Raw genomic sequence first — 10,000 nt, 5'->3', positions numbered from 1 at the left:
ACAATTCAGGTAGAGTCTAGAGATGCTCTTGTCGATATCTCTCGCCCAGCTATTTGCAATTATTTCCCGTTGACATGTAACTTTCACCCTTTGGTCGGCTCGTTGGTCTAGGGGTATGATTCTCGCTTTGGGTGCGAGAGGTCCCGGGTCCAAATCCCCGACGAGCCCGGAATTGGTCTTTTAAAAAAGGCAATAGATGTGATTAGTAAAATGAAATATGTCTATACAAAAATGTTACTTCCAAATTTTTTCAACTAACGTAGAGTCTAGAGATGCGCGTGTCGAATTCTCTCGCCCAGCTATTTGCAAATATGTCCCGTTGACATGTAACTTTCACCCTTTTGTCGGCTCGTTGGTCTAGGGGTATGATTCTCGCTTAGGGTGCGAGAGGTCCCGGGTCCAAATCCCGGACGAGCCCGGAATTGGTCTTTTGAAACAGTCAATGGCTGTGATTAGTCAAACGAAAAATTTCTATACGAAAACGTTACTTCCAAATTTATTCAACTAACGTAGAGTCTAGAGATGCGCTTGTCGAATTCTCTCGCCCAGCTATTTGCAATTATTTCCCGTTGACATGTAACTTTCACCCTTTTGTCGGCTCGTTGGTCTAGGGGTATGATTCTCGCTTAGGGTGCGAGAGGTCCCGGGTCCAAATCCCGGACGAGCCCGGAAGTGCTCTTTGGAACCAGTCAATGGCTGTGATTAGTCAAACGAAATATGTCGGAATGAAAATGTTACATCCAAATTTATACAATTCAGGTAGAGTCTAGATATGCGCTTTTCAAATTCTCTCGCCTAGCTATTTGCGATTATGTCCTGTTTTCACGTAACTTTGACCCTTTTGTCGGCTCGTTGGTCTAGGGGTATGATTCTCGCTTTGGGTGCGAGAGGTCCCGGGTCCAAATCCCCGACGAGCCCGGAATTGGTCTTTTAAAAAAGGCAATAGATGTGATTAGTAAAATGAAATATGTCTATACAAAAATGTTACTTCCAAATTTTTTCAACTAACGTAGAGTTTAGAGATGCGCGTGTCGAATTCTCTCGCCCAGCTATTTGCAAATATGTCCCGTTGACATGTAACTTTCACCCTTTTGTCGGCTCGTTGGTCTAGGGGTATGATTCTCGCTTAGGGTGCGAGAGGTCCCGGGTCCAAATCCCGGACGAGCCCGGAATTGGTCTTTTGAAACAGTCAATGGCTGTGATTAGTCAAACGAAAAATTTCTATACGAAAACGTTACTTCCAAATTTATTCAACTAACGTAGAGTCTAGAGATGCGCTTGTCGAATTCTCTCGCCCAGCTATTTGCAATTATTTCCCGTTGACATGTAACTTTCACCCTTTTGTCGGCTCGTTGGTCTAGGGGTATGATTCTCGCTTAGGGTGCGAGAGGTCCCGGGTCCAAATCCCGGACGAGCCCGGAAGTGCTCTTTGGAACCAGTCAATGGCTGTGATTAGTCAAACGAAATATGTCGGAATGAAAATGTTACATCCAAATTTATACAATTCAGGTAGAGTCTAGATATGCGCTTTTCAAATTCTCTCGCCTAGCTATTTGCGATTATGTCCTGTTTTCATGTAACTTTGACCCTTTTGTCGGCTCGTTGGTCTAGGGGTATGATTCTCGCTTTGGGTGCGAGAGGTCCCGGGTCCAAATCCCGGACGAGCCCGGAAGTGCTCTTTTGAAACAGTCAATGGCTGTGATTAGTCAAAGAAAATATGTCGGAATGAAAATGTTACATCCAAATTTATTCAATTAACGTAGAGTCTAGAGATGCTCTTGTCGATATCTCTCGCCCAGCTATTTGCAAATATGTCCCGTTGACATGTAACTTTCACCCTTTGGTCGGCTCGTTGGTCTAGGGGTATGATTCTCGCTTTGGGTGCGAGAGGTCCCGGGTCCAAATCCCCGACGAGCCCGGAATTGGTCTTTTAAAAAAGGCAATAGATGTGATTAGTAAAATGAAATATGTCTATACAAAAATGTTACTTCCAAATTTTTTCAACTAACGTAGAGTCTAGAGATGCGCGTGTCGAATTCTCTCGCCCAGCTATTTGCAAATATGTCCCGTTGACATGTAACTTTCACCCTTTTGTCGGCTCGTTGGTCTAGGGGTATGATTCTCGCTTTGGGTGCGAGAGGTCCCGGGTCCAAATCCCGGACGAGCCCGGAAGTGCTCTTTTGAAACAGTCAATGGCTGTGATTAGTCAAAGAAAATATGTCGGAATGAAAATGTTACATCCAAATTTATTCAATTAACGTAGAGTCTAGAGATGCTCTTGTCGATATCTCTCGCCCAGCTATTTGCAATTATTTCCCGTTGACATGTAACTTTCACCCTTTGGTCGGCTCGTTGGTCTAGGGGTATGATTCTCGCTTTGGGTGCGAGAGGTCCCGGGTCCAAATCCCGGACGAGCCCGGGATAGGTCTTTTGAAAGTCAATAGATGTGATAAGTAAAATGAAATATGTCTATACGAAAATGTAACTTCCAAATTTTTTCAACTAACGTAGAGTCTAGAGATGCTCTTGTCGATATCTCTCGCCCAGCTATTTGCAATTATTTCCCGTTGACATGTAACTTTCACCCTTTTGTCGGCTCGTTGGTCTAGGGGTATGATTCTCGCTTTGGGTGCGAGAGGTCCCGGGTCCAAATCCCGGACGAGCCCGGAAGTGCTCTTTTGAAACAGTCAATGGCTGTGATTAGTCAAAGAAAATATGTCGGAATGAAAATGTTACATCCAAATTTATACAATTCAGGTAGAGTCTAGAGATGCTCTTGTCGATATCTCTCGCCCAGCTATTTGCAATTATTTCCCGTTGACATGTAACTTTCACCCTTTGGTCGGCTCGTTGGTCTAGGGGTATGATTCTCGCTTTGGGTGCGAGAGGTCCCGGGTCCAAATCCCCGACGAGCCCGGAATTGGTCTTTTAAAAAAGGCAATAGATGTGATTAGTAAAATGAAATATGTCTATACAAAAATGTTACTTCCAAATTTTTTCAACTAACGTAGAGTCTAGAGATCCGCGTGTCGAATTCTCTCGCCCAGCTATTTGCAAATATGTCCCGTTGACATGTAACTTTCACCCTTTTGTCGGCTCGTTGGTCTAGGGGTATGATTCTCGCTTAGGGTGCGAGAGGTCCCGGGTCCAAATCCCGGACGAGCCCGGAATTGGTCTTTTGAAACAGTCAATGGCTGTGATTAGTCAAACGAAAAATTTCTATACGAAAACGTTACTTCCAAATTTATTCAACTAACGTAGAGTCTAGAGATGCGCTTGTCGAATTCTCTCGCCCAGCTATTTGCAATTATTTTCCGTTGACATGTAACTTTCACCCTTTTGTCGGCTCGTTGGTCTAGGGGTATGATTCTCGCTTAGGGTGCGAGAGGTCCCGGGTCCAAATCCCGGACGAGCCCGGAAGTGCTCTTTTGAAACAGTCAATGGCTGTGATTAGTCAAACGAAATATGTCGGAATGAAAATGTTACATCCAAATTTATACAATTCAGGTAGAGTCTAGATATGCGCTTTTCAAATTCTCTCGCCTAGCTATTTGCGATTATGTCCTGTTTTCATGTAACTTTGACCCTTTTGTCGGCTCGTTGGTCTAGGGGTATGATTCTCGCTTTGGGTGCGAGAGGTCCCGGGTCCAAATCCCCGACGAGCCCGGAATTGGTCTTTTAAAAAAGGCAATAGATGTGATTAGTAAAATGAAATATGTCTATACAAAAATGTTACTTCCAAATTTTTTCAACTAACGTAGAGTCTAGAGATGCGCGTGTCGAATTCTCTCGCCCAGCTATTTGCAAATATGTCCCGTTGACATGTAACTTTCACCCTTTTGTCGGCTCGTTGGTCTAGGGGTATGATTCTCGCTTAGGGTGCGAGAGGTCCCGGGTCCAAATCCCGGACGAGCCCGGAATTGGTCTTTTGAAACAGTCAATGGCTGTGATTAGTCAAACGAAAAATTTCTATACGAAAACGTTACTTCCAAATTTATTCAACTAACGTAGAGTCTAGAGATGCGCTTGTCGAATTCTCTCGCCCAGCTATTTGCAATTATTTCCCGTTGACATGTAACTTTCACCCTTTTGTCGGCTCGTTGGTCTAGGGGTATGATTCTCGCTTAGGGTGCGAGAGGTCCCGGGTCCAAATCCCGGACGAGCCCGGAAGTGCTCTTTGGAACCAGTCAATGGCTGTGATTAGTCAAACGAAATATGTCGGAATGAAAATGTTACATCCAAATTTATACAATTCAGGTAGAGTCTAGATATGCGCTTTTCAAATTCTCTCGCCTAGCTATTTGCGATTATGTCCTGTTTTCACGTAACTTTGACCCTTTTGTCGGCTCGTTGGTCTAGGGGTATGATTCTCGCTTTGGGTGCGAGAGGTCCCGGGTCCAAATCCCCGACGAGCCCGGAATTGGTCTTTTAAAAAAGGCAATAGATGTGATTAGTAAAATGAAATATGTCTATACAAAAATGTTACTTCCAAATTTTTTCAACTAACGTAGAGTTTAGAGATGCGCGTGTCGAATTCTCTCGCCCAGCTATTTGCAAATATGTCCCGTTGACATGTAACTTTCACCCTTTTGTCGGCTCGTTGGTCTAGGGGTATGATTCTCGCTTAGGGTGCGAGAGGTCCCGGGTCCAAATCCCGGACGAGCCCGGAATTGGTCTTTTGAAACAGTCAATGGCTGTGATTAGTCAAACGAAAAATTTCTATACGAAAACGTTACTTCCAAATTTATTCAACTAACGTAGAGTCTAGAGATGCGCTTGTCGAATTCTCTCGCCCAGCTATTTGCAATTATTTCCCGTTGACATGTAACTTTCACCCTTTTGTCGGCTCGTTGGTCTAGGGGTATGATTCTCGCTTAGGGTGCGAGAGGTCCCGGGTCCAAATCCCGGACGAGCCCGGAAGTGCTCTTTGGAACCAGTCAATGGCTGTGATTAGTCAAACGAAATATGTCGGAATGAAAATGTTACATCCAAATTTATACAATTCAGGTAGAGTCTAGATATGCGCTTTTCAAATTCTCTCGCCTAGCTATTTGCGATTATGTCCTGTTTTCATGTAACTTTGACCCTTTTGTCGGCTCGTTGGTCTAGGGGTATGATTCTCGCTTTGGGTGCGAGAGGTCCCGGGTCCAAATCCCGGACGAGCCCGGAAGTGCTCTTTTGAAACAGTCAATGGCTGTGATTAGTCAAAGAAAATATGTCGGAATGAAAATGTTACATCCAAATTTATTCAATTAACGTAGAGTCTAGAGATGCTCTTGTCGATATCTCTCGCCCAGCTATTTGCAAATATGTCCCGTTGACATGTAACTTTCACCCTTTGGTCGGCTCGTTGGTCTAGGGGTATGATTCTCGCTTTGGGTGCGAGAGGTCCCGGGTCCAAATCCCCGACGAGCCCGGAATTGGTCTTTTAAAAAAGGCAATAGATGTGATTAGTAAAATGAAATATGTCTATACAAAAATGTTACTTCCAAATTTTTTCAACTAACGTAGAGTCTAGAGATGCGCGTGTCGAATTCTCTCGCCCAGCTATTTGCAAATATGTCCCGTTGACATGTAACTTTCACCCTTTTGTCGGCTCGTTGGTCTAGGGGTATGATTCTCGCTTAGGGTGCGAGAGGTCCCGGGTCCAAATCCCGGACGAGCCCGGAATTGGTCTTTTGAAACAGTCAATGGCTGTGATTAGTCAAACGAAAAATTTCTATACGAAAACGTTACTTCCAAATTTATTCAACTAACGTAGAGTCTAGAGATGCGCTTGTCGAATTCTCTCGCCCAGCTATTTGCAATTATTTCCCGTTGACATGTAACTTTCACCCTTTTGTCGGCTCGTTGGTCTAGGGGTATGATTCTCGCTTAGGGTGCGAGAGGTCCCGGGTCCAAATCCCGGACGAGCCCGGAAGTGCTCTTTTGAAACAGTCAATGGCTGTGATTAGTCAAACGAAATATGTCGGAATGAAAATGTTACATCCAAATTTATACAATTCAGGTAGAGTCTAGATATGCGCTTTTCAAATTCTCTCGCCTAGCTATTTGCGATTATGTCCTGTTTTCACGTAACTTTGACCCTTTTGTCGGCTCGTTGGTCTAGGGGTATGATTCTCGCTTTGGGTGCGAGAGGTCCCGGGTCCAAATCCCCGACGAGCCCGGAATTGGTCTTTTAAAAAAGGCAATAGATGTGATTAGTAAAATGAAATATGTCTATACAAAAATGTTACTTCCAAATTTTTTCAACTAACGTAGAGTTTAGAGATGCGCGTGTCGAATTCTCTCGCCCAGCTATTTGCAAATATGTCCCGTTGACATGTAACTTTCACCCTTTTGTCGGCTCGTTGGTCTAGGGGTATGATTCTCGCTTAGGGTGCGAGAGGTCCCGGGTCCAAATCCCGGACGAGCCCGGAATTGGTCTTTTGAAACAGTCAATGGCTGTGATTAGTCAAACGAAAAATTTCTATACGAAAACGTTACTTCCAAATTTATTCAACTAACGTAGAGTCTAGAGATGCGCTTGTCGAATTCTCTCGCCCAGCTATTTGCAATTATTTCCCGTTGACATGTAACTTTCACCCTTTTGTCGGCTCGTTGGTCTAGGGGTATGATTCTCGCTTAGGGTGCGAGAGGTCCCGGGTCCAAATCCCGGACGAGCCCGGAAGTGCTCTTTGGAACCAGTCAATGGCTGTGATTAGTCAAACGAAATATGTCGGAATGAAAATGTTACATCCAAATTTATACAATTCAGGTAGAGTCTAGATATGCGCTTTTCAAATTCTCTCGCCTAGCTATTTGCGATTATGTCCTGTTTTCATGTAACTTTGACCCTTTTGTCGGCTCGTTGGTCTAGGGGTATGATTCTCGCTTTGGGTGCGAGAGGTCCCGGGTCCAAATCCCGGACGAGCCCGGAAGTGCTCTTTTGAAACAGTCAATGGCTGTGATTAGTCAAAGAAAATATGTCGGAATGAAAATGTTACATCCAAATTTATTCAATTAACGTAGAGTCTAGAGATGCTCTTGTCGATATCTCTCGCCCAGCTATTTGCAAATATGTCCCGTTGACATGTAACTTTCACCCTTTGGTCGGCTCGTTGGTCTAGGGGTATGATTCTCGCTTTGGGTGCGAGAGGTCCCGGGTCCAAATCCCCGACGAGCCCGGAATTGGTCTTTTAAAAAAGGCAATAGATGTGATTAGTAAAATGAAATATGTCTATACAAAAATGTTACTTCCAAATTTTTTCAACTAACGTAGAGTCTAGAGATGCGCGTGTCGAATTCTCTCGCCCAGCTATTTGCAAATATGTCCCGTTGACATGTAACTTTCACCCTTTTGTCGGCTCGTTGGTCTAGGGGTATGATTCTCGCTTAGGGTGCGAGAGGTCCCGGGTCCAAATCCCGGACGAGCCCGGAATTGGTCTTTTGAAACAGTCAATGGCTGTGATTAGTCAAACGAAAAATTTCTATACGAAAACGTTACTTCCAAATTTATTCAACTAACGTAGAGTCTAGAGATGCGCTTGTCGAATTCTCTCGCCCAGCTATTTGCAATTATTTCCCGTTGACATGTAACTTTCACCCTTTTGTCGGCTCGTTGGTCTAGGGGTATGATTCTCGCTTAGGGTGCGAGAGGTCCCGGGTCCAAATCCCGGACGAGCCCGGAAGTGCTCTTTGGAACCAGTCAATGGCTGTGATTAGTCAAACGAAATATGTCGGAATGAAAATGTTACATCCAAATTTATACAATTCAGGTAGAGTCTAGATATGCGCTTTTCAAATTCTCTCGCCTAGCTATTTGCGATTATGTCCTGTTTTCACGTAACTTTGACCCTTTTGTCGGCTCGTTGGTCTAGGGGTATGATTCTCGCTTTGGGTGCGAGAGGTCCCGGGTCCAAATCCCCGACGAGCCCGGAATTGGTCTTTTAAAAAAGGCAATAGATGTGATTAGTAAAATGAAATATGTCTATACAAAAATGTTACTTCCAAATTTTTTCAACTAACGTAGAGTTTAGAGATGCGCGTGTCGAATTCTCTCGCCCAGCTATTTGCAAATATGTCCCGTTGACATGTAACTTTCACCCTTTTGTCGGCTCGTTGGTCTAGGGGTATGATTCTCGCTTAGGGTGCGAGAGGTCCCGGGTCCAAATCCCGGACGAGCCCGGAATTGGTCTTTTGAAACAGTCAATGGCTGTGATTAGTCAAACGAAAAATTTCTATACGAAAACGTTACTTCCAAATTTATTCAACTAACGTAGAGTCTAGAGATGCGCTTGTCGAATTCTCTCGCCCAGCTATTTGCAATTATTTCCCGTTGACATGTAACTTTCACCCTTTTGTCGGCTCGTTGGTCTAGGGGTATGATTCTCGCTTAGGGTGCGAGAGGTCCCGGGTCCAAATCCCGGACGAGCCCGGAATTGGTCTTTTAAAAAAGGCAATAGATGTGATTAGTAAAATGAAAATATGTCGGAATGAAAATGTTACATCCAAATTTATTCAATTAACGTAGAGTCTAGAGATGCTCTTGTCGATATCTCTCGCCCAGCTATTTGCAATTATTTCCCGTTGACATGTAACTTTCACCCTTTGGTCGGCTCGTTGGTCTAGGGGTATGATTCTCGCTTTGGGTGCGAGAGGTCCCGGGTCCAAATCCCGGACGAGCCCGGAATTGGTCTTTTAAAAAAGGCAATAGATGTGATTAGTAAAATGAAATATGTCTATACAAAAATGTTACTTCCAAATTTTTTCAACTAACGTAGAGTCTAGAGATGCGCGTGTCGAATTCTCTCGCCCAGCTATTTGCAAATATGTCCCGTTGACATGTAACTTTCACCCTTTTGTCGGCTCGTTGGTCTAGGGGTATGATTCTCGCTTAGGGTGCGAGAGGTCCCGGGTCCAAATCCCGGACGAGCCCGGAATTGGTCTTTTGAAACAGTCAATGGCTGTGATTAGTCAAACGAAAAATTTCTATACGAAAACGTTACTTCCAAATTTATTCAACTAACGTAGAGTCTAGAGATGCGCTTGTCGAATTCTCTCGCCCAGCTATTTGCAATTATTTCCCGTTGACATGTAACTTTCACCCTTTTGTCGGCTCGTTGGTCTAGGGGTATGATTCTCGCTTAGGGTGCGAGAGGTCCCGGGTCCAAATCCCGGACGAGCCCGGAAGTGCTCTTTTGAAACAGTCAATGGCTGTGATTAGTCAAACGAAATATGTCGGAATGAAAATGTTACATCCAAATTTATACAATTCAGGTAGAGTCTAGATATGCGCTTTTCAAATTCTCTCGCCTAGCTATTTGCGATTATGTCCTGTTTTCATGTAACTTTGACCCTTTTGTCGGCTCGTTGGTCTAGGGGTATGATTCTCGCTTCGGGTGCGAGAGGTCCCGGGTTCAAATCCCGGACGAGCCCAATGGAACTTATTTGATGCTGTTAGCGGTTGTAATTTGTAAATGATGACAAAAAAGTTACTCCCCAATTTGGTCAGTGAACGACCATATTGCTAGTATGTTTCCAAAAAATAGGCAAACACAACAAACTAGTTAAAAAAACAAGCAATTTGTTGACCACGGATACGCTGATTCAATTCTCTTGCCTGGCCAAATAGGATTTTGTCCCATGGACATAGCATTAATAGTTTTTGTCGGCTCGTTGGTCTAGGGGTATGATTCTCGCTTTGGGTGCGAGAGGTCCCGGGTCCAAATCCCGGACGAGCCCGGGATAGGTCTTTTGAAAGTCAATAGATGTGATAAGTAAAATGAAATATGTCTATACGAAAATGTAACTTCCAAATTTTTTCAACTAACGTAGAGTCTAGAGATGCTCTTGTCGATATCTCTCGCCCAGCTATTTGCAATTATTTCCCGTTGACATGTAACTTTCACCCTTTTGTCGGCTCGTTGGTCTAGGGGTATGATTCTCGCTTTGGGTGCGAGAGGTCCCGGGTCCAAATCCCGGACGAGCCCGGAAGTGCTCTTTTGAAACAGTCAATGGC

At 44.2% G+C, this 10,000-nt stretch overlaps 30 non-coding genes across 30 annotated transcripts; all 30 read left to right on the top strand.

Moving 5' to 3' along the window:
- Nucleotides 1-346: 346 nt before the first annotated feature.
- Nucleotides 347-418, top strand: trnap-agg (transfer RNA proline (anticodon AGG)). Its single transcript has one exon. It is a non-coding gene; the product is annotated as a tRNA-Pro (tRNA).
- A 178-nt stretch (nt 419-596) lies between these two features.
- trnap-agg (transfer RNA proline (anticodon AGG)) lies at nt 597-668 on the top strand. Its single transcript has one exon. It is a non-coding gene; the product is annotated as a tRNA-Pro (tRNA).
- Nucleotides 669-1,096: 428 nt separating this feature from the next.
- On the top strand, nt 1,097-1,168 carry trnap-agg (transfer RNA proline (anticodon AGG)). The gene has a single exon. It is a non-coding gene; the product is annotated as a tRNA-Pro (tRNA).
- A 178-nt stretch (nt 1,169-1,346) lies between these two features.
- Nucleotides 1,347-1,418, top strand: trnap-agg (transfer RNA proline (anticodon AGG)). Its single transcript has one exon. It is a non-coding gene; the product is annotated as a tRNA-Pro (tRNA).
- Nucleotides 1,419-1,596: 178 nt separating this feature from the next.
- trnap-ugg (transfer RNA proline (anticodon UGG)) lies at nt 1,597-1,668 on the top strand. Its single transcript has one exon. It is a non-coding gene; the product is annotated as a tRNA-Pro (tRNA).
- Nucleotides 1,669-2,096: 428 nt separating this feature from the next.
- trnap-ugg (transfer RNA proline (anticodon UGG)) lies at nt 2,097-2,168 on the top strand. The gene has a single exon. It is a non-coding gene; the product is annotated as a tRNA-Pro (tRNA).
- Nucleotides 2,169-2,346: 178 nt separating this feature from the next.
- trnap-ugg (transfer RNA proline (anticodon UGG)) lies at nt 2,347-2,418 on the top strand. Its single transcript has one exon. It is a non-coding gene; the product is annotated as a tRNA-Pro (tRNA).
- Nucleotides 2,419-2,594: 176 nt separating this feature from the next.
- trnap-ugg (transfer RNA proline (anticodon UGG)) lies at nt 2,595-2,666 on the top strand. Its single transcript has one exon. It is a non-coding gene; the product is annotated as a tRNA-Pro (tRNA).
- A 428-nt stretch (nt 2,667-3,094) lies between these two features.
- Nucleotides 3,095-3,166, top strand: trnap-agg (transfer RNA proline (anticodon AGG)). The gene has a single exon. It is a non-coding gene; the product is annotated as a tRNA-Pro (tRNA).
- A 178-nt stretch (nt 3,167-3,344) lies between these two features.
- trnap-agg (transfer RNA proline (anticodon AGG)) lies at nt 3,345-3,416 on the top strand. Its single transcript has one exon. It is a non-coding gene; the product is annotated as a tRNA-Pro (tRNA).
- A 428-nt stretch (nt 3,417-3,844) lies between these two features.
- Nucleotides 3,845-3,916, top strand: trnap-agg (transfer RNA proline (anticodon AGG)). The gene has a single exon. It is a non-coding gene; the product is annotated as a tRNA-Pro (tRNA).
- Nucleotides 3,917-4,094: 178 nt separating this feature from the next.
- On the top strand, nt 4,095-4,166 carry trnap-agg (transfer RNA proline (anticodon AGG)). Its single transcript has one exon. It is a non-coding gene; the product is annotated as a tRNA-Pro (tRNA).
- Nucleotides 4,167-4,594: 428 nt separating this feature from the next.
- On the top strand, nt 4,595-4,666 carry trnap-agg (transfer RNA proline (anticodon AGG)). Its single transcript has one exon. It is a non-coding gene; the product is annotated as a tRNA-Pro (tRNA).
- Nucleotides 4,667-4,844: 178 nt separating this feature from the next.
- trnap-agg (transfer RNA proline (anticodon AGG)) lies at nt 4,845-4,916 on the top strand. Its single transcript has one exon. It is a non-coding gene; the product is annotated as a tRNA-Pro (tRNA).
- Nucleotides 4,917-5,094: 178 nt separating this feature from the next.
- trnap-ugg (transfer RNA proline (anticodon UGG)) lies at nt 5,095-5,166 on the top strand. Its single transcript has one exon. It is a non-coding gene; the product is annotated as a tRNA-Pro (tRNA).
- A 428-nt stretch (nt 5,167-5,594) lies between these two features.
- Nucleotides 5,595-5,666, top strand: trnap-agg (transfer RNA proline (anticodon AGG)). Its single transcript has one exon. It is a non-coding gene; the product is annotated as a tRNA-Pro (tRNA).
- A 178-nt stretch (nt 5,667-5,844) lies between these two features.
- On the top strand, nt 5,845-5,916 carry trnap-agg (transfer RNA proline (anticodon AGG)). The gene has a single exon. It is a non-coding gene; the product is annotated as a tRNA-Pro (tRNA).
- Nucleotides 5,917-6,344: 428 nt separating this feature from the next.
- trnap-agg (transfer RNA proline (anticodon AGG)) lies at nt 6,345-6,416 on the top strand. Its single transcript has one exon. It is a non-coding gene; the product is annotated as a tRNA-Pro (tRNA).
- Nucleotides 6,417-6,594: 178 nt separating this feature from the next.
- On the top strand, nt 6,595-6,666 carry trnap-agg (transfer RNA proline (anticodon AGG)). The gene has a single exon. It is a non-coding gene; the product is annotated as a tRNA-Pro (tRNA).
- Nucleotides 6,667-6,844: 178 nt separating this feature from the next.
- On the top strand, nt 6,845-6,916 carry trnap-ugg (transfer RNA proline (anticodon UGG)). Its single transcript has one exon. It is a non-coding gene; the product is annotated as a tRNA-Pro (tRNA).
- Nucleotides 6,917-7,344: 428 nt separating this feature from the next.
- On the top strand, nt 7,345-7,416 carry trnap-agg (transfer RNA proline (anticodon AGG)). Its single transcript has one exon. It is a non-coding gene; the product is annotated as a tRNA-Pro (tRNA).
- Nucleotides 7,417-7,594: 178 nt separating this feature from the next.
- trnap-agg (transfer RNA proline (anticodon AGG)) lies at nt 7,595-7,666 on the top strand. The gene has a single exon. It is a non-coding gene; the product is annotated as a tRNA-Pro (tRNA).
- A 428-nt stretch (nt 7,667-8,094) lies between these two features.
- trnap-agg (transfer RNA proline (anticodon AGG)) lies at nt 8,095-8,166 on the top strand. The gene has a single exon. It is a non-coding gene; the product is annotated as a tRNA-Pro (tRNA).
- A 178-nt stretch (nt 8,167-8,344) lies between these two features.
- On the top strand, nt 8,345-8,416 carry trnap-agg (transfer RNA proline (anticodon AGG)). Its single transcript has one exon. It is a non-coding gene; the product is annotated as a tRNA-Pro (tRNA).
- Nucleotides 8,417-8,595: 179 nt separating this feature from the next.
- On the top strand, nt 8,596-8,667 carry trnap-ugg (transfer RNA proline (anticodon UGG)). Its single transcript has one exon. It is a non-coding gene; the product is annotated as a tRNA-Pro (tRNA).
- Nucleotides 8,668-8,845: 178 nt separating this feature from the next.
- On the top strand, nt 8,846-8,917 carry trnap-agg (transfer RNA proline (anticodon AGG)). Its single transcript has one exon. It is a non-coding gene; the product is annotated as a tRNA-Pro (tRNA).
- A 178-nt stretch (nt 8,918-9,095) lies between these two features.
- Nucleotides 9,096-9,167, top strand: trnap-agg (transfer RNA proline (anticodon AGG)). The gene has a single exon. It is a non-coding gene; the product is annotated as a tRNA-Pro (tRNA).
- A 178-nt stretch (nt 9,168-9,345) lies between these two features.
- On the top strand, nt 9,346-9,417 carry trnap-cgg (transfer RNA proline (anticodon CGG)). The gene has a single exon. It is a non-coding gene; the product is annotated as a tRNA-Pro (tRNA).
- A 234-nt stretch (nt 9,418-9,651) lies between these two features.
- Nucleotides 9,652-9,723, top strand: trnap-ugg (transfer RNA proline (anticodon UGG)). The gene has a single exon. It is a non-coding gene; the product is annotated as a tRNA-Pro (tRNA).
- Nucleotides 9,724-9,899: 176 nt separating this feature from the next.
- Nucleotides 9,900-9,971, top strand: trnap-ugg (transfer RNA proline (anticodon UGG)). Its single transcript has one exon. It is a non-coding gene; the product is annotated as a tRNA-Pro (tRNA).
- The last annotated feature ends 29 nt before the right edge of the window (nt 9,972-10,000 follow it).

Source organism: Gasterosteus aculeatus, chromosome 4 (genome assembly GCF_964276395.1).
Source record: "Gasterosteus aculeatus chromosome 4, fGasAcu3.hap1.1, whole genome shotgun sequence".
Classification (NCBI taxonomy): Eukaryota; Metazoa; Chordata; class Actinopteri; order Perciformes; family Gasterosteidae; genus Gasterosteus; species Gasterosteus aculeatus.
Note: the sequence above shows the minus strand (reverse complement) of the source record. Positions and strands in the feature narration are given on the sequence as shown.